This window comes from Somniosus microcephalus, chromosome 6 (genome assembly GCF_052327205.1).
Source record: "Somniosus microcephalus isolate GS21.2 chromosome 6, FLI_Smic_1.0, whole genome shotgun sequence".
NCBI lineage: Eukaryota > Metazoa > Chordata > Chondrichthyes > Squaliformes > Somniosidae > Somniosus > Somniosus microcephalus.
This window is the reverse complement of record NC_140992.1, coordinates 178,825,994-178,845,546: the sequence shown is the minus strand read 5'-3', so window position 1 is coordinate 178,845,546 and position 19,553 is coordinate 178,825,994. Positions and strand designations below refer to the sequence as shown.

The window sequence follows — 19,553 nt, the reverse complement described above, 5'->3', positions numbered from 1 at the left end:
CCCAACAACTTGCTGTGTAAAAAAATGTTTCCTCACGTCGCCTCTGGTTCTTTTGCTAATCACCTTAGATCTGTGTCCTCTGGTTACCATTCCTTCTGCCACTGGAAACAGTTTCTCCTCATTTACTCTATCAAAATTCTTCATGATTTTGAACACCTCTATCAAATCTCCTCTTAGCCTTCTCTGCTCTAAGGAGAACAATCCCAGCTTCTTCAGTCTCTCCACATAACTGAAGTCCCTCATCCCTGGTACCATTCTAGTAAATCTCTTCTGCACCCTTTACTAAGGAGGTGGATGCTGACATAATATCGGTAGAAGTGGAAAAGGTAGAAGCAATGGAAGGAGGTGAGAATTGATGGACAGGATGTACTAGAAAGGCTGGGTATGCTTAGAGTGGATACATCGCCTGGTCCAGATGGCTTGCATCCCAGGTTGTTAAGGGAATTGGGGGAAGAGATAGCAGAAGCACTTGCCATAATTTTCCAATCTTCTCTAAGGGGGAGGTGCCTGAGGATTGGAAAGTGGCAAATGTGACACCATTGTTCAAGAAAGGGTTTAAGGACAATCCTAGCAACTACAGGCTGGTCAGTTCAACATCAGTGGTGGGTAAAGTTTTAGAAAAAATAATCAAGGAAAAAATTAGCAGGCACTTGGAAAGGTTTAAGCTAAATTAAGGGGAGCCAACACGGATTTGTAAAAGGCAGATCATGTTTGACTAATCTAATGGAATTTTTTGACGAAGTAACAGGGAGGATTGATGAAGGGAATGCAATGGATGTTGTCTACATGGATTTTAGGAAGGCGTTTGACAAAGTACCACATAGAAGGCTGGTTAACAAAATTGAGGCTCATGGAAGAGGTGGGTCAGTGGCAGCTTGGATAGGGAATTGGCTTAAGGATAGAAAACAGTGGTAAATGGCTATTTTTCAGACTGGAGGATGGTAGACAGTGGTGTTCCACAAAGGTCAGCGCTGGGGCCACTGCTTTTTTTTTTATATATAAATTACCTGGATATTAGAATACAGAGTAGAATTTCTAAATTTGTCGATGACACCAAACTTGGGGTGTGGCAAACAGTGAGGATGATAGCAATCGACTGCAGCAGGACATAGAAAGGCTAGCAAAATGGGCAGACACGTGGCAGATGGAATTTAATACAGAGAAGCGTGAGGTGATACATTTTGGCAGAAGGAATAGGGAGAGGCAATGTACACTTCATGGCACAGTTTTGGAGAGAGGGACCTGGGAGTTGATGTGCATAGGTCCCTGAATATGGGAGGACATATTGAGAGAGTGGTTAACAAAGCATATGGGATCTTGGGCTTCATAAATAGAGGTATTATAAATGCGCTGGTTAGGGCACAACTGGAGTATTGCGTCCAGTTCTGGTCACCACACTTTAGGGAGGATGTGAAGGCCCTTGAGAGGGTGCAGAGGAGATTTACCAGAATGGTTCCAGGGATGGGGGATCTTAGCTACAAGTACAGGTTGGAGAAGCTGGATTTGTTTTCATTAAAGCAAAGGAGGTTGAGGGGTGATTTGATGGAGGTGTACAAGATTATGATGGGTTTGGATAGGCTAGACGGGGAAAGGCTGTTCCCACTAGGTGATGGTACAAGGACTAGGGGACACAGATTTAATGTTTTGGGCAAGAGATGCAGGAGGAAAGTGAGGAAAAACTTTTTTTACGCAGCAAGTGGCGAGGACCTGGAACTCGCTGCCAACGGAAGTGGTGAAAGCGGAAACACTCAATGTTTTCATGGGGAGACTGGATAGGCACTTGAGGAAAATAAACTTGCAGGGCTACGGGGATAGAGCGGGGGAATGGGACCGTCTGGATTGCTGCAGAGAGCTGGCACGGACTCGATGGGCCGAATGGCCTCCTTCTGTGCCGTTATCACAGAATCACAACAGTGCAGATAGAGGCCACCTCGGCCCATCGAGCCTGCACCGACACACATCCCACCCGATCCCCGTAACCCCTACACCAACACATATCCCACCCTATCCTTGTAACCCCACGTATTTAATCCCCCTAACACTAAGGGTCAATTTATCATAGCCAATCAACCTAACCCGCACATCTATGGGGGAGAAATTGGGTGGAGCCGCAAACGGGGCGCCAAGCTCGCCTGGGCACCGGATTTAGCGCAGCGTTCGGAGCAGCTGCGACCGCCGGAAATTCAGGTTGAGTGCCCCAAGAGGGACACGGGGCGAGGCTCGAGGCGCACCATGTCCCTCTTAGGGCGCTGAAACTGAATATCACAGCGCAACGTGCCGCAGCGCCACACGCTGCGGTACTGCAGGCCTTCCTCCCATTCTTAAGGGGGAGGGGCCTGCACCAGCGCGATCTCTGATCGCGAGTGTCGGCAAAAGAGCCCGGCACCGAGGAGAAGTGCTGGGTGTTGTGTATGTACCTTTAAGAGAGAACTGCTTTTATACTGTAGTACCGGCAGTGACCACACCTGTATATAAAGCCGTAGCAGGCTTCTGTACTTTCAGTTTCCAGCATACCTTCTGTTCAGTAAACACCTGTTATTACCGTTCTCCTGCAGTCCGTGTGTTATTGATACGCGGACACTACAGTGGCGACAAGCAGGTTCGAACTCACCTGCAGTACTGCATCACCTCACGGGGATCCATCCCTGAAAAGAAGCTTCTTGGAGGTCGAAGCCAGAGCAACGGGCGTCGACCGTGGGCAACCGCCCAGTGAATCGCAGGGGAAACTGTGGAGAGCTGGGCTTGGCTCCACAGTCAAGGTGTTCCAGCAAATGGTGCTGGTAGCAGGTAGTGCGCTGACCTTTCCGGACTGCGGCGGGCTTGAGCTCGATCGAGCGGCTCTGCAAGGGGGCCGTGCAGCGTCGTCGGGAAGGAAAAAAGAGAGAGAGAGGGTGGAGCGCACAGGGCGCGGTCGGTGCTCAAGAGCCAGGCAGCGTTAAAGAAAATAAAAAGAGGGGAAGGAAAAGAGACGCGCAGTGGACAGCGTCGATGAAAAATAAAACGAAGGAAATTAATTAACAAAAGAGAGACGCGCTGAAGCCGCAGGGCGCCGCCATTACTATCTAGAACGCTAGGAGCAGCATTGGCAGCAAGGGGAAGAAGGAAAAGCGCGGGAGGCGCCATTTTAATCCATTGGGGAAGGAGGAAAAGCGCGGGAGGCGCCATTTTAAACCACCCAAGATGCCGAAGAGTGGCAGTATCACTGCTTTCGACAACGCAATAGAAGACTGGACCACGTATGTGGAAAGAATTGAAGTGTACTGCAAGGCAAATGAGGTGGCCGATGAAAAGAAGGCGTCGGTATTATTAAATTTGATGGGCGCGAGAACGTACGGCCTATTGCGGAATTTAATTACTCCAGCTAAACCAATGGAAAAAAGCTTTGAAGAGATTGTCAATATCTTACAGGAACATCTAAACCCTACACCGCTGCTGATAGCAGAAAGATTCAAGTTCCATAAAAGAAACCAGCACAAAGATGAGAGTAATGCTGACTATCTTACGGAACAACGCAAGTTATCGAAGCACTGCCAGTTCGGAGCAGGACTGGCAGATACCTTAAGGGATAAGTTTGTCTGCGGGCTCCAGAGTGAAGGAACCCAGAAACGACTACTTTCGGAAAAGGACCTTACGCTAGAAAAGGCTTTCAGCGTGGCAGTATCCTACGAAGCAGCAGCACGGGGAGCTGCGGAAATACAACAGAAACCGCAAGAATATAGCACCAACGAAATGGCATATGGAGCAGAAAAGTGCTATCGCTGCGGCAGGACAACCCATGACCAGAAGGATTGCTGGTTTAAGGACAAAGTATGCAGGCAATGTGGAAAAGTGGGACACATAGCACGAGTCTGCAGGTCAGGAAAGAAAACCAACACTAAAAGAACTACTAAGGAAAAGTACAAGAAAGTACAAAAAATGACAGACAGTAGTTCAGAAGAGTGATAATGACTCCGGGAGCAGGAGACTAAATTGTCTAAAGTTACACAACGTGATCGCAAAGGAGGATCACCGAACCATTTGGGTCACCCTCATGATAGCAGGGTCCCAAGTAAAGATGGAATTGGACACAGGATCAGCCCTAACAGTCATGAATCAACGAGACTATGAGCGGCTATTCTCACACATACCCTTGAAGGACACGTCCATTGTATTGAAGACATGTACGGGGCAAAAAGTCTATCCCAGAGGAAAAATAAGGGTGCCCGTTAAATACAATGGCAAGGAAACACAGAAACTGTATCTATATATACTACAAGATGGAGGACCACTATTATTGGGACGGGAATGGATCCGAAAAATACAATTGGATTGGCATTCCATTCAGGCGCTAACTGTGGCTGACAAAAAGGATGACGACGTCACACCTGGACGACTGTCAAAAATTCTAACTGACGCGAAAGAGGTGTTCCAGCAAGGACTTGGGACTCTAAAAGGCGTAACGGCAACGATAAAAGTTGAAGATAACGCAAACCCAAAATTTTTTTAAGGCCAGACCGGTACCGTATGCGATCCGCCCAGCCGTTGAAGCAGAGCTGGAGAGTCTGGAGCGTTCAGGTGTGCTGTCCAAGGTGGACTGGAGCGAGTGGGCCACACCCATCATTCCTGTAATGAAGAAATCATTGAGCAGCACGCCTGGGGAGCCGAAGGTTCGCATCTGTGGGGACTTTAAGGTAACTGTGAACCCAGTCCTGCACACAGTACAATATCCACTTCCGCGGATAGAAGATATTTTCGCCTCACTATCTGGAGGGAAACGCTTTACGAAGATTGATCTGGCCCAAGCGTATCTATAAATGGAGGTAGAAGAAGCATCTAGAAAATACCTCACGATAAACACTCACAAAGGTCTTTACCAGTACAACCGACTGGTATTTGGGGTAGCATCAGCTCCGGCTATTTGGCAGAGGGCGATGGAACAAGTCCTGCAAGGGATCCCGGGGACCCAGTGTTATTTGGATGACATCCTGGTTACGGGCGAAAATGACAGTGAACACCTTGCCAACCTGGAGCAGGTGCTCACTAGATTACAAGAATATGGGCTACGAGCCAACCGCCCCAAATGTGAGTTCTTCAGGAAACAAATCTCGTATTGTGGCCACGTGATTGATGAAGAGGGGTTACATAAGTCCCCAGACAAGATTGAGGCAGTAGTCAAGGCTCCAGCACCGGAAAATGTGTCGCAACTGAGGTCGTTCCTCGGGTTGGTGAACTACTACCATAAGTTCTTGCCAAATTTATCTACAATTCTGCACCCACTGAACGCCCTGCTGTAAACTGGAGTAGCATGGAAATGGAGTGATGAGTGTAAGCGTGCCTTTTAGAAATGTAAATGCCTAATCACTTCAAAAGAAGTATTGGCCCACTACAATCCAACACTACCGATTCGGTTGGCATGTGATGCGTCTCCCTCCGGCATTGGAGCGGTGCTGTCACACAAATTCCTTGACGGTTCAGAGAGGCCAATAGCCTTTGCGTCACGCTCGTTAACCTCAGCCGAGCGTAACTACGCCCAGATTGACAGGGAGGCCCTCAGCCTGGTGTGGGGGGTGAAGAAGTTCAATCACTATCTGCACGGGCAGAAATTCACCCTACTGACTGATCACCAGCCTCTTGTCTCCATTTTTAATCCAAAGAAGGGCGTTCCGGTGATGACGGCGCAACGGCTGCAAAGATGGTCACTTTTTCTAGGGGCACATCAATACGACATAGAGTACAAGAGTACGAAACAGCATGGAAACGCTGATGGGCTGTCACGCCTGCCGTTGCCTACGGTGGAGGAAGCACCTGCAGTGGACCCTGTTGAGATATTCCATTCGACCATAGTCGAATGTCTACCTGTTACAAACTCAAGTATAGAGAAGGAAACCCGAAATGACCCGACACTCTCTCGGGTCTATGATTTGACGGTGAAGGGATGGCCAGCACATGGCGACTCACTGTTGCCAGCATTCTCGCCAAGGAGAGAACAGCTGTCAGTGTGCCGGGGGACCTTGATGTGTGGATCCCGAGTGGTAATTCCATCCAAGTTGAGAGATAGAGTGCTCAATGAGCTTCATCTGGGAGGGGTAAAAATGAAGAGCCTAGCCAGGGTGTTTGTGTGGTGGCCGGGAATCGATAAAGAAATCGAGGAAATGACCAAGAGATGCACAGGATGCCAGAAAGTCCAAAACGCTCCACCACAGGCCCCACTACACCCATGGGAGTGGCCCTCATCTCCATGGCAACGGGTACACATTGATTTTGCTGGTCCATTTATGGACTCAATGTTTTTAATCGCCGTGGATGCACATTCGAAATGGCCAGAGGTCATCAAAATGTCCTCCACCACCACGGAGAAAACTATTGCAGTCCTACGGACCATCTTCGCCAGGAATGGCTTGCCAGAACAGATTTGCTCCGACAATGGACCACAGTTTGTGTCCGAGGATTTCCGGAGGTTTTTGAGGAATAATGGGGTAAAGCATTACACATCTGCCCCATATCATCCAGCCACAAATGGATTGGCTGAGAGGTTTGTTCAGACCTTTAAAAAAGCAATAAAGGCGATCTATAAGGGCAACATACCACTACAACACAAGGTGGATAATTTCTTGTTTGCTTACCGGAATGCGACACATGCAGTCACCAACCAAGCTCCAGCCATAATGTTCTTTAACCGAAGGTTAAGATGTCGCCTGGATTTGCTCAAACCAAACATAAGACGAGATGTTGAGGATAAGCAATTCCAGCACATAAATGAGAAGCCAACCAGGAGCTTCAAGATAGGGCAACCAGTCTTGGCCCGCGACTACCAAACAGAAAAATGGCAGCCAGGAACGATATGCACACAGCAGGGACCACTAATGTACACAGTGGGCGTTGGAGAGAGCATCGTGAGACGCCATGCTGACCAGATTCTAGAGTCACAGGAACAAGTCAAACCCATACCACGAGCATGCGCACCTGGTGATGAACCCGAAGTACAGATTGCGTCTACCTCATAATCAGTGGTATTGGAAGCTGACGAACCAACCAATGACAAAGAGCCAGAATCGACTCCGCCGCAAGAACAGGATACTCGAGAAAGACGCTATCCAGACAGGATCAGGAAGCCTCCTCAAAGACTGAATTTATAAATGATTACTTCAGCTGATGTATATAGTACAGAGAAAATTGTAATTGTAATTAGTTATTCTTTAATTGTTAAATGAATGTTATGTACTGTTTATCTAAAAGGGGAGGAATTGTTGTGTATGTACCTTTAAGAGAGACCTGCTTTTATACTGTAGTACCGGCAGTGACCACACCTGTATATAAAGCCGTAGCAGGCTTCTGTACTTTCAGTTTCCAGCATACCCTCTGTTCAGTAAACACCTGTTATTACCGTTCTCCTGCAGTCCGTGTGTTATTGATACGCGGACACTACACCGGGCTCTCGGAAAACAGCCGGCAATGCCGTGGGAGGCGATCAGGAGGCCGGGACGGAGGTGCTGGCAGGCGGCCGCTGAAAAAACCGGCTGCCCCGCACCGCCACCTTAATTTGCGCCACTGCCACCACAGGTAGGCCCCGTGAACCGGGCGCCATTTGCGAACGGCGCTACAGAGGCGGTCGCTGCCAAATATCGAGATCGGGGCGGTAGCGGGGCGCTGCGCACACCGATGACGTCATCGGAGGCGGCGCAGCGCAACAGGTTAACGCCGCCATTAGCGCCCCAGCTAAATATCGCGGGAGGCGTGGCCAGTGGCGCTAAAGCCACTGAGTGCCCTCTTTAGGCGCTAACTGGTGGCGCAGCCCACCGAATTTCTAGCCCTATGACTCTCCAAGGCCTTGACATCCTTCCTAAAGTGTGGTGCCCAGAATTGTACACAATACTCTAACCGAGGCCGAACCAGTGTTTTATAAAGGTCTAGCATAACTTCTTTGCTTTTGCACTCTATTCCTCTATTAATAAAGCCAAGGATCCCATATGCCTTTTTAAGTCTGTTACTATCTGCCCCATTGTTTACTACATTTCTGAGTTTTGTACCATCTGCAAACTTTGAAATTATGCCCTGCATACCAAAGTCCAGATCATTAATATATATCAAAAAGCGCAGTGGTCCTAATACTGTCCCCTGGGGACCACCAGTGTATATCTCCCTTCAGTCTGAACGACTGTTCACCACTACTCTCTGCTTTCTGTCCCTTAGCCAATTTTGTATCCATGCTGCCACTGTCCCTTTAAACCCATGGGCTTTTATTTTGCTAACAAGCCTATTATGTGGTACTTTGTCAAACGCCTTTTGAAAGCCCATATACCCAGCACCAACCGCACTGCCCTCATCATCCTCAACATTACTTCAAAGAACTCGATAATGTTAGTCAAACATGATTTGCCTTTAACAAGTCCATGCAGACTCTCATTTATTAGCCCATTATTTTCTAAATACCAATTAATTTTATCCCAGTTTATTTTCTCTATAAGTTTCCCCACCACTGACGTTAGGCTGACTGGCCTGTAGTTGCCGGGTTTATCCCTCTCCCCTTTTTTTAAACAGGGGTGTAACATTTGCAGTCCTCCAGCCCTCTGGCATCACTCCAATATCCAAGGAGGATTGGAAGATTGTGGCCAGTGCCTCTGCAATTTCCACCCTTACTTCCCTCAGTAACCTTGGATGCATCGCATCTGGACTGGGTGACTTTTGTACTTCGAGGACTGCCAACTTTTTAAGTACCTCCTCTTTACCTATTTTTATCCTATTCAATATTGCTACTGCCTCCTCCTTTTCTGCCACATTGGCAGCACCCTCTTCCCTAGTGAAGACTTAGAATAGGTAAGCGATTTAACAGTTAATAAGCGTTGACCATGTGGTCTTCAGGACTTGTTTCGATCGCTTGAGGGGGTCGGAGAGAAAGTTTCCAGATTTTCCCCCTTTTTGGCCCTGGGTTTTTTGCCTCTCCCAGGAGATTACATGGCTGATGAGTAGGAAGTGTCTAGTCATGAGGCTCCCGGCATCATGAATGTGGGGCAGGCTTGATGGACTAGCTAGTGATTTCCTGCCCGTAATTTTCGTATATTGGATGCCACTCTGTATAACGCCATTTGCCTTTTAATTTGATCTTTACTACTTGTAAAGATCTATGTATTTGCACCTTAGATCTCACAGTTCCTTCACTCTTAAACATCTTACTGCTCAATTTCTTCTTCCTTCAACATGTTTCTCTACATTGAACTGCATCCGCCACCCAACAGCCCCCTGCAATCTCCTGCATGCTTCTTCACAGTTTACGATCCCTCCCCATTACAGTTGGGTATCATCAGTAAACTTGGATATCATTCCTCTTGTGCCTGTGTCCCAACTACTTGCCTAAATAGAAGTCAAAACAGCACAGATCTCTGTGGTTCCTCACTACCCACATCCCACCAATCCCAAAAGTGTCTTAACCCCTGCTCTTCTTTGCTTTCCATCTCCCAGACGTACCTCAACTCAAAGGACTAGATTCTCTTTAATCCCATGTGCCTTAATTCTTGCAACAAGCCTCTTGAGTGACTGAGGGTGCAGAGGAGGAATCAGCAGCTCTGCTTCTCAGCACAGTCCCCTCTCACCTTGCCAGTCCAAACTCAACATATTAAAGGCAAAGAAATAGAAAATACATATCTTCAGCAAATTACAACCAAAAAAACCCTCCAGATTTGGATGCATATTTATGTTTTAGTAAAAAGTATAGCCTAGTGGGTAAATTTGCCCGTTATAGTACTGAGGTGTACAGACAAGGAAGATCCCAGGTTTGAGCCCCAGGCTGTGCTGATTTAGCCGAATTGAGCTGGGAGGGTTGGTGGGTGAGGGTGGAACTATCAGGTTCACTGTCTCTGGGCTAAAGAGGGAATAAAAATATCAGCTGGGTTTCCCACTTCTGACTGCTAGACGGGACCCTGCTCGACACTGGGGGGAAAGACAGGATTCAACGCAGCTCTGATGCCTTTTATGGTAGAATATCCTGCCCAACATTTCTCCATCTAAGCTCACATGTAAAGACTCGTCACTCAGATGAGGTATCACAGTTAGTGCCTTTGGGAATGGAAGGGGAAAAAGTTGGTAAAAGAAAAGGTAGTGAAGTGAGAATGAAGACAGCACTTATGATAGATTTCTTTCAGAAAATAACATTGTGGGATACAGTGTATGTGTAAATTGAGACATGATGTGTGGTCAGTGTAGTAGGCTCGGGAGGAACAGGTGACTTTGGACCTATGCTTCCCAAAGCTCTCCACCAATGGGGTTTTCCTCGCCTCGTGTCTGGGTCTGTTGTAGACTCATTGAGAGAGATTGCTTACCTATGTTCACTGTAACACCTCAGAAAGGCTCACAGGTCACCAACAATTTAAAACGCTAATCCAGACTTCTGAATTCAAAGCATGAAACAGCAGGTGTCAAGAGCTGGTGTAAGAGGTTCAGCCTCAAGACGTTTTATGGCTTCAGAGAATAGGTGATAAATGCATTAAGTCATCAATAAAATGCTTTCAGGTGAGTCACCCTCTCACCCCTGATGACCCAAGGGTGCACTCTGGACTGTTTAATTACTGCACGGGTGATATCCAAGTGTTAGCATGAGTCAGACACAGGCAGGGGCTAAAGGTTGATGAGCATTTCATAGGAACTATACATCGGGGATCAACACTGCCAATGATAGGAAGCCTGCCAGATAGCTCGGGGCTGGGCGCTTCTTCACATCTGTAATAGGTGGGGTCCTTCCACTCCTCAGGACTGAGATCGAGATAGCTATGCCACAGGTCAGAGAGGGATTTGCTCTCATCAATAGAGAGAGGCGACAGCGCTGAGTAGACACTGCTTCCATATTTCTCACCTAGTCTCAAAGTGGGCTTGGTGTAGGGTAAACTTCCTCTCGTCTGCCCCAACAATGTGCTTTAAACCTGAACCCAGACAAACATCGCTCGTCTACTGCAGCACGCATCCTTATTTGAGCGAGATTGTCTGATTAAGTTGTCCTGTGCACCCTACTGAGTTAGTAATTGGGTTGCGAGCGCCCAGATTCATTCTATCTAGGTGCTCTACAGTTAGAGGAAATGACTGCGCTGGACTTGAATACCGATCCAAGGTGAAAGGTGAAATCAAACTCCTTTTATCGCCCAGGCTTGGCCAGCATCTGTTGCTTTCAGCATGCAATATTAAAAAAAACACCTAGTTCAACTGGAGGTCAAAGAGCAGAGCATCCTGAGAGACATGATGAAAAACAGACCGACTGGTCAACAATCATCTCTCTCTGCGTATTCTGGGATCTCGCTGTGCGCTAACTCAACTGCACAAGTCACTGTGCTTCAAAGTCATTGTCTGAGAGACGTGATAAGGAACTGTAAGTGCAGGGTTCTCAAAATTCCCGCACTCCCCAAGTTATGGATCAAGGGACCCTGTTTTCGGACAAGTTATTAAACACAGGGCACCCAAAATGGCTTCTGCAAAGCTTGTGATCAACATTTGACAGGATTTTTAAAAGCAAGGCTCTGCCAGCAAGCAGGCCTGCAGACGAAACATTAAAATGCAGGAATCTGTGATCAGAGACTCTTTGGAGCCCAGCCAGACAAAGTAAACACAGAATACACATTTATTTGAATCAAATCAAATCAAGCTAGATGGGTCTATAATTGTGGCCATTAGCTCTCTGCATGTTTAATCGATAACAGCTCACAGTAGCCATCAAGGTAGGATGAGGACAATCAAGCCTTATCCATGACAAAGCAACCAGGACATCAGGGCCATTAGACCCGGAGATACCCACTCCTAAAGTAGGTAAAGTAAATGGTTGTAATCATTTAAAACAGCCCGCCAAAAGTGAAACAATGGACTGACCTGATTTGGCGCGCAGATAAGGAGTGGAAGAAACGGGTATAATTGGAGGCCCACCAGTAGCAATCGCTCTCTTGACTCTGACCTCGTTTGGTCTTGGGCTGCTGCCGCTCGTACTCGTGCCCTGGCCTCGTGGCGGGTTCTCTTCTCGCTCCCCGCACCGTTTAGACAACCAAGGACATCCATACCAAATGCAGGAGAACAACGAGACCCGAGTTCAAAGTCATACAGGACACACAGGCCACGAAACGAGACGAGACAAGGCGAGATGAAGGTGGTGGTAAAAACCGACAAGAGCAGAGAAGGGCAGCAAAAGATGCATTGGTAAAAACCAAATGCCTAGTTATAAGCTGGCGTTTGGGGAAGAATTTAGCAGTGTATATATGTATGGACAGTGAGAATAAGTTGGCTATTGAACACTGCGAATAAGCTGGCATTAGACGCGGGTGTCCACGCCCGCAACGAATATACCAGCGTTCAAAGAATGGGTAGTAAAGTCGCATAAGCAGTAAAGACCGCCAACCGCAACGTTACTGCCGACGACCGCCCAAGGGAGAAGAAGAGGAGAACCCATCGCGACGAGACGACGACGGTAGCTGAGGAGAGGGAAGGTGTGTCGCAGCAACAGCTCCAGCACCGCGCCCTGAGACCACGTGGCGACGGAGTACCCCAAAGGACAAAAGACCAAACCTCAAAGTTAAAGCAACAGGTTTTGGATTGGTGAGCATGAATTTCTGGCCCCTCATAGCTTAATCTAGTTAGGTATAGGGGGTGGGATAAGGATAAGGGGATTGTTAATGTAGTTGTTTTTCCCTCGATGTGCCGTGTGTTTCCCATTCCCATATAAGTATAATTATTGTTTATGCCTGTATTTTCTGCCAGTAACTTCTCATAAGACTGTTTTATTCCGTTTTAATAAAATCTTGGTTTTCTTACACCAAACCACTTGTCTACTCGATTTTCTGCATCGCTGCCTGTACCTAAGTCCGGTGTCCAGAACCCAGGGGTGTGGGAGCGATTTGAACCGCTCAAGGGACAGTCAGAGACGAAGCTGACTGGGCGCATGTGCCACACACCACCCCCTACAGAACCCAGGTCTACTGTTCTCACCTACTGCTATCACGGAGTGAGGTTGCCTAGTGGGTATTATGTGTAGGGACCTGCCAGAAGCGAGCAGCGCAGGAATTCTCTGCTGCACATACCAAGCAAAACAGCCACATTAACCTCAGTTATTTTGGGTAGTTGGAAGGATAAAGTAGGTTGCTGGCTCTGTATTGCAACATAGGGAAAATTCCACATTAAAGTACATGCAGAGCCCAAGTGGAACTGTAAAGGGATTGGACACTGTGGGGGTGGATTTTCCTCCTGCCCCCAACCATTTGTCTAGGTTGATTAGGACGAGTCGTTTCTTTTGGAGCTAAAGACTTTAAGAAGCGGTGAGACTGGAGAGTAATACTGACCCCACTTTACAAATGCAGCTCTGAAATAAAATACAATGTGGGGCGGAGAGTGGAGTAGAGAATGCATGCAACCATTTCCAAGTAACTGCAGCAGTATCACAAACATGAGTAACCACCCCCCACCCCAGCATAAAACCGGAGTCACTAAACACATCAAAACACCAGCGACATGGGGAACTAAATCATTGCCAGCATTTAGAGGGTTAACGTCAGGTCACTGGGAACATAAGAAATAGGAGCTGGAGTAGGCCAGTCAGCCCCTCGAGCCTACTCTGCCATTCAATAAGATCATGGCTGATCTGCTTTCCTAATTGCTTGCTTTACCTGCATGTTAACTTTCAGTGATTCGTGTACAAGGACACCAACATTTCCCAATCTCTCACCATTTAAAAAATACTCTACTTTTCTATTTTTCCTACCAAAGTGGATAACTTCACATTTCTCAACATTATATTCCATTTGCCATGTTCTTGCCCACTCACTTAGCTTGTCTATATCCCCCCTGAAGCCTCTTTGGAAGGGTCAGATGCTCTGGCAGACTCTGGTGGGCTGCACTTCCTGTTAGTTTCTCTTTTTGTTTAGACTCCCTGGGTCAGAGCACACGGTATCAGTCATGTATGGAGATGGCCGAGAGATCAGTGCCCTGCCCACTCCAATCATTGGCAGCGACACACACTCAAGGTCAGCTGCAGGAGTTTTGCTGCTGTTAGCATTTTCTCCACAAACAGCTTTATCGGAAAACTCCACACGTAGCCTGTCCCCACTTAATCACTACCCAGTAACCCCCAGAGTACTGGGCAAACACACACCAGCAGGGTTAAAAGCAGGCTAAACCCACCGATGTTAATCAGCGCCTCTCTGCAAACCGACAGCTTGTCCCATATCAGTGGCACTCATAATACACCCCGGGGCCCATTTGAGGTTGCCCCCCCCCCCCACTTTACCGGTGACCTTAAACAGACCTACTGCTCCATTTAACACCAGGCCTCCATGGCCTGCCTGGCTGAGTTAGGATTCAGTGCTGTTCCCGTTCATTTCCCTCCTGCAACAAAGGACGACAATGGGATGTTATTTGGGGACAGGGCAACCCCGGTTGCCATCCATCTTGTCAAAGAACCGTATTAAAATAGAACTATTTCATACAGTTATAGGCCCTGCAGATTTATTTCCCTTTCTTTTCCTGTGGGGAAGTGCCTTGGCAACAGCCCACAGCAACATGATTGAATCAGGAGCTCACTGTGTGGGGAAATCATAGGCAGAGCCTGTGTCCTATCACACCATGGTGATGTGTGCAGCATTCCCAAGATGCGACTGTGGTGCCTGACTAATATCGGACACTAGTCTCTACTTATACTGCAGACATGGAACTATTTAACATGATCTGAACTTAATACTGGGCCACCCCGACACCACCACTGGGCCACCCAGACACCATAAGGTTAGCCTTATACTCCTGGTTGGGTCAAGAGTTATTTTTGACAAAAAGCTGACACTGAAGCCAGGTTAACTGATATATCGGGAGGAGACGGCAGGGTTAGCTAGTTTATGCCCTAGGCTGAAGGTCAGAATACAGAGCACTAATTCTGTTAAAGCCAAGTAAGACATAGAAACATAGAAACATAGAAGATAGGAGCAGGAGTAGGCCATTCGGCCCTTCGAGCCTGCTCCGCCATTCAATGAGATCATGGCTGATCATCCAAATTCAGTACCCTGTCCCTGCCTTCTCCCCATATCCCTTGATCCCTTTAGCCTCAAGAAACATATCCAACTCTTTCTTGAATATATTTAATGAACTGGCCTCCACCGCCCTCTGTGGCAGAGAATTCCACAGGTTCACCACTCTCTGGGTGAAGAAATTTTCCTAATTTCTGTCCTAAATGGCTTACCCCTTATCCTTAGACTATGACCCCTGGTTCTGGACTCCCCGGCCATCAGAAACATCCTTTCTGCATCTAGTCTGTCCACACCTGACAGAATTTTATAGGTTTCGATGAGATCCCCTCTCAATCTTCTAAACTCCAGTGAGTATAAGCCCAATCGACACAATCTCTCCTCGTACGTCATTCCTGCCATCCCAGGTATCAGCCTGGTGAATCTTCGCTGCACTCCCTCCATGGCAAGAACGTCCTTCCTCAGGTAAGGTGACCAAAACTGCACACAATACTCAAGGTGTGGTCTCACCAAGGCCCTGTACAACTGCAGCAAGACATCCTTGTTCTTGTACTCGAACCCTCTTGCTACGAAGGCCAGCATACCATTTGCCTTCTTAACTGCCTGCTGCACCTGCATGCTTACCTTCAGCGACTGGTGCACAATAACACCCAGGTCTCTCTGCACTTCCCCTTCTCCCAATCTATTGCCATTCCAAATAATAATCTGCCTTCCTGTTTTTGCCACCAAAGTGGATAACCTCACATTTATCCACATTATAGTGCATTTGCCATGTTTCTGCCCAACCACCCAAACTGTCCAAATCGTACTGGAGTTTCACGACATCCTCCTCATAGCTTACCCTCCCACCCAGCTTTGTGTCGTCTGCAAATTTGGAGATATTACATCCAATTCCCTCGTCCAGATCATTAATATATATTGTGAACAGCTGGGGTCCTAGGACTGATCCTTGCGGTACCCCACTAGTCACTGCCTGCTACTCGGAAAACGACCCGTTTATTCCAACTCTTTGCTTTCTGTCCGCCAACCAGTTCTCTATCCAAGTCAAGACCTTGCCTGTGGTGTATGTAACCTGTTCCACCTTAAGAGAACTACTTTAAGAGATGTACTACTTTCTCTTGGCTGCTGTATACTGTAATACCGGTGGTGACCACACCGGTATATAAGTGTTGTGTAAGGATTTGCTGGGCAGTTCAGCCCTGACCTCCGAATAGTAAAGACCTGTTAAAAGTTATTCTTGTTGTCTGTGTCAGTGATTGATCCTAAACATAACTGGGACACACAGACTCAACAGTGGCGATGAGTCCGATCTTACCCTGCGGCAGTTTTACATCCAAGGCAGCTTTGTCCTCAGAACGGGCGTTGAGAAGAGGCATCCGCCCTCATCATCCTGCTGAGCACCATCGCACGGGAGGCATCGAGAACCCGGGTTAAAAAGAAAAAGAATTCTGACCACGAAGCCCTCCATCAGCGACAGGCAGTGATCATCCCTTCTACCACGGTGGTGGGTAAGCCGATCAGCGACACGAGCAGAAAGTTGGCCGCGTTGGCTGTGGAGTAGGGGAGTGAAAACGGAGGAATAAGGGCGGAGAGCTTGACCACGGCCGGTAGAAAGGGCCGGGCTGCAATCGAGGCCGAGAGGCGCAGCGACTGGGGCAGCTTAAGGCTCGAGAGCCGCGGAGAACTCAAATGCAGCCGGTGTACAGGACCGGGCTGCAAGCGGGGCTGCGAGGCAAAGCAGCGTCGGGGAGTTGAGTAGCTTAAGGCACGAGAGCCGCGGAGAATTCAAACGCAGCCGGTGTAAAGGACCGGGCTGCAAGCGGGGCTGCGAGGCAAAGCAGCGTCGGGGAGTGAGAACCGCTGGGGAGGCGAGAACGGCAGCAGCAAGGCAATCGCCATTGCAGCCAGCGGGGGAAGGCGGCAAACGCGGGAATCCGCCATTGTAGTCGGCGGGGGGAAGAAGACGAGCGCGGAAAAGACCGCCAAGCGCGGGAAGCCGCCATTTTAGTAGGCGGGGGAAGAAGACAAGTGCGGGAAGCCGCCATTTTGAGAAAAAGAAAAATTTTAAAAAAAAATTGCAAGGATGCCTAAACATGGGAGCATTAATACCTTTGATAGCGATATCGAAGATTGGACCACGTATGTAGAACGCATGGAAGTGTATTGTAAAGCAAATAAGGTACCAAATGATGAGAAAGCACTAACCTTATTAAGCTCAATGGGTGCGAAAACATACGGGCTATTGAAGCACCTTCTATCACCAAATAAACCGGTGGATCAGACTTTCACGAATATTGTTACTGTCCTGAAAGATCATTTAAACCCCACACCGCTGATGATAGCGGAACGATTTAAATTTTACAGAAAAACGCAGCTGAAAGACGAAAGCAACGCTGAATTTTTAATTGAACTGCGTAAGCTAGCAAAGTACTGTCAGTTTGGAACAGGACAAGCAGATGCGCTGAGAGATAAATTTGTGTGTGGATTGTTAAAAGAAGGAACACAAAAGCGACTGCTTGAGGAGAATGAGCTTACGCTTGATAAAGCTGTCACTATTGCAGCATCGCACGAAGCCGCAGCGAGAGGCACTGCGGAAATGCAGCTACGGTCACCGGAACTCAGCACCAATCAAATGGTCTTGGGTACAGTAAAATGTTATCGTTGTGGAAAGACAACGCACGATCAGAACCAGTGCTGGTTCAAAAATCAGGAATGCAGAAAATGTGGCAGGCTTGGTCACATAGCTAAAGTATGCCGGTCAGGAAAGAAGACCAGCAACAAAAAGTCACCGCAGGAAAAGTACAGAAAGGTACACAAGGTGACAGAGAACAGTTCGAACGAACAGAAGTCAGATTCAGACTCCAGCAGTAATGAACTGGGTAGTCTAAGAGTACACAATGTTGGTAAGGAAGCAGACCTCCAAACAATTTGGGTCACACTTCAGATAGCAGGAGTCCAAGTGAAGATGGAATTGGACACTGGATCGGCATTGACGGTCATGAATAAGAAAGATTACAAAAGGTTATTCCCACATATTCCCCTACGGGATACGGAGATTGTATTGAAAACATACAACCCACTGATGTGGGTAAATGTAGCACCTTCATTGTTTTGTATTATTACAATGAAGACAACTTGTACTGATAGAAATACGTGAACCTGATCATAACTGTTGCTTTGTTCATTCACATGCTGTGAAATGAAGCAGCTTAACGATTCGCATCAAGCTTCGTGTCACCAAGTGTTTGTTCAGTCCACCTTCCCAGAGATTGAAGATTACCGGCGAAAGACACAAATATCTAGTCCAGAAGACAAAGGAACGCTATTGTTTCATCCCTGGGTTACCCTATTATACAAGTAGATATTGAGCAGTGCGAGTCAACTCATATAAAAGATGCTCAGACTGCTTTTAGGAGATTGGCATCAGAACGTGATTTAAATACGTGAAAAAGTTAGGAGGAATTGTGTGTGCAACACATAATGGGTCTCAGATTGAGCCAGAGAATGGGATGACAGGCTCGAGAGGTTAAAAGGTGGGGACATCATTGAAAGGACTTCGGAAGACAATGATGAGCAACGTTGTGCGCCCTCACAATGTTCCAGCCTGTGACACTGTCAGACTCTGGTTATTTTGTGCAATACACAATGGTTAGTTTGGTTTTGTAAATGTGAGTACTTTTGATGCTGAATAGACCCTCGTGGTCGGGCGGTCTGCAAAGAGGGCCTTCAGGAATCAGCGCATTTTTGTCATACGGCGCAATGAAAGATGTGATTTAGAGTTATAATTGAAGTTCGCAAGTGTGCGCCATACAATCGGAAGTGACCGCCACTGTAGACTCCAGCTGCAGTGCTCCCAGCTCACTGAGAATATAACACATTAAACGGTATAGGCAGATAGGGCAAACCCAGATTAACAAGTTTGGAACACCAATTCAAATTAGTGACAAGTAACTAGAAAAGAAATCATTTAAGCAAACTTCTTCTGTTTGGCATAATCTGTCATCAAGGGCCATGGGAACAGAAACATTTGATATCTAATGGGTAGATATAATGGGAGTGTTCAAATACGAGAGGGGACGGAGTGGCCTTCCCCGTCCTTGAGTTGTGGTGCTGCGCAGCAATACTTGTTAATAGCAGAACTAAACCTGTATTTTGAACTGCACTGTGGAATGGGGAGGGACACAGACTAAAGGAAGAGCTCAGTTCCAGTATACTGTGACCAGGTGCAGCTTTGAACATCGGACAGGACCAAGCCAAGCAGTCTGAAGTATTAAAGAAAAAGAAGAACTTGCATTTATATAGCGCCTTTCATAACCTCAGGTGGTCTCAAAGCACTTTACAGCCAATTAAGTACTTTTGAAGTGTAGTCACTGTTGTAATGTAGGAAACGCAGCAACCAATTTGCGCACAGCAAGCTCCCACAAACAGAAATTTGACAATGGCCAGATAATCTGTTTTAGTGATGTTGGTTGAGCGATAAATATTGGCCAGGACACTGGGGAGAACTCACCTGCTGGCCTTCGGAATAGTGACATGGGATCTTTTACATCCCCGAGGGGACAGACCGGGCCTCAATTTAACGTTTCACTCGAAAGATGACAC

The 19,553-nt window shown here is 47.4% G+C and overlaps 1 protein-coding gene across 1 annotated transcript in view; it reads right to left on the bottom strand.

Moving 5' to 3' along the window:
- vac14 (vac14 homolog (S. cerevisiae)) overlaps nucleotides 1-19,553 on the bottom strand; it is a 398,888-nt gene that overhangs the window by 8,895 nt on the left and 370,440 nt on the right. The gene's annotated exons all lie outside the window — the stretch shown is intronic.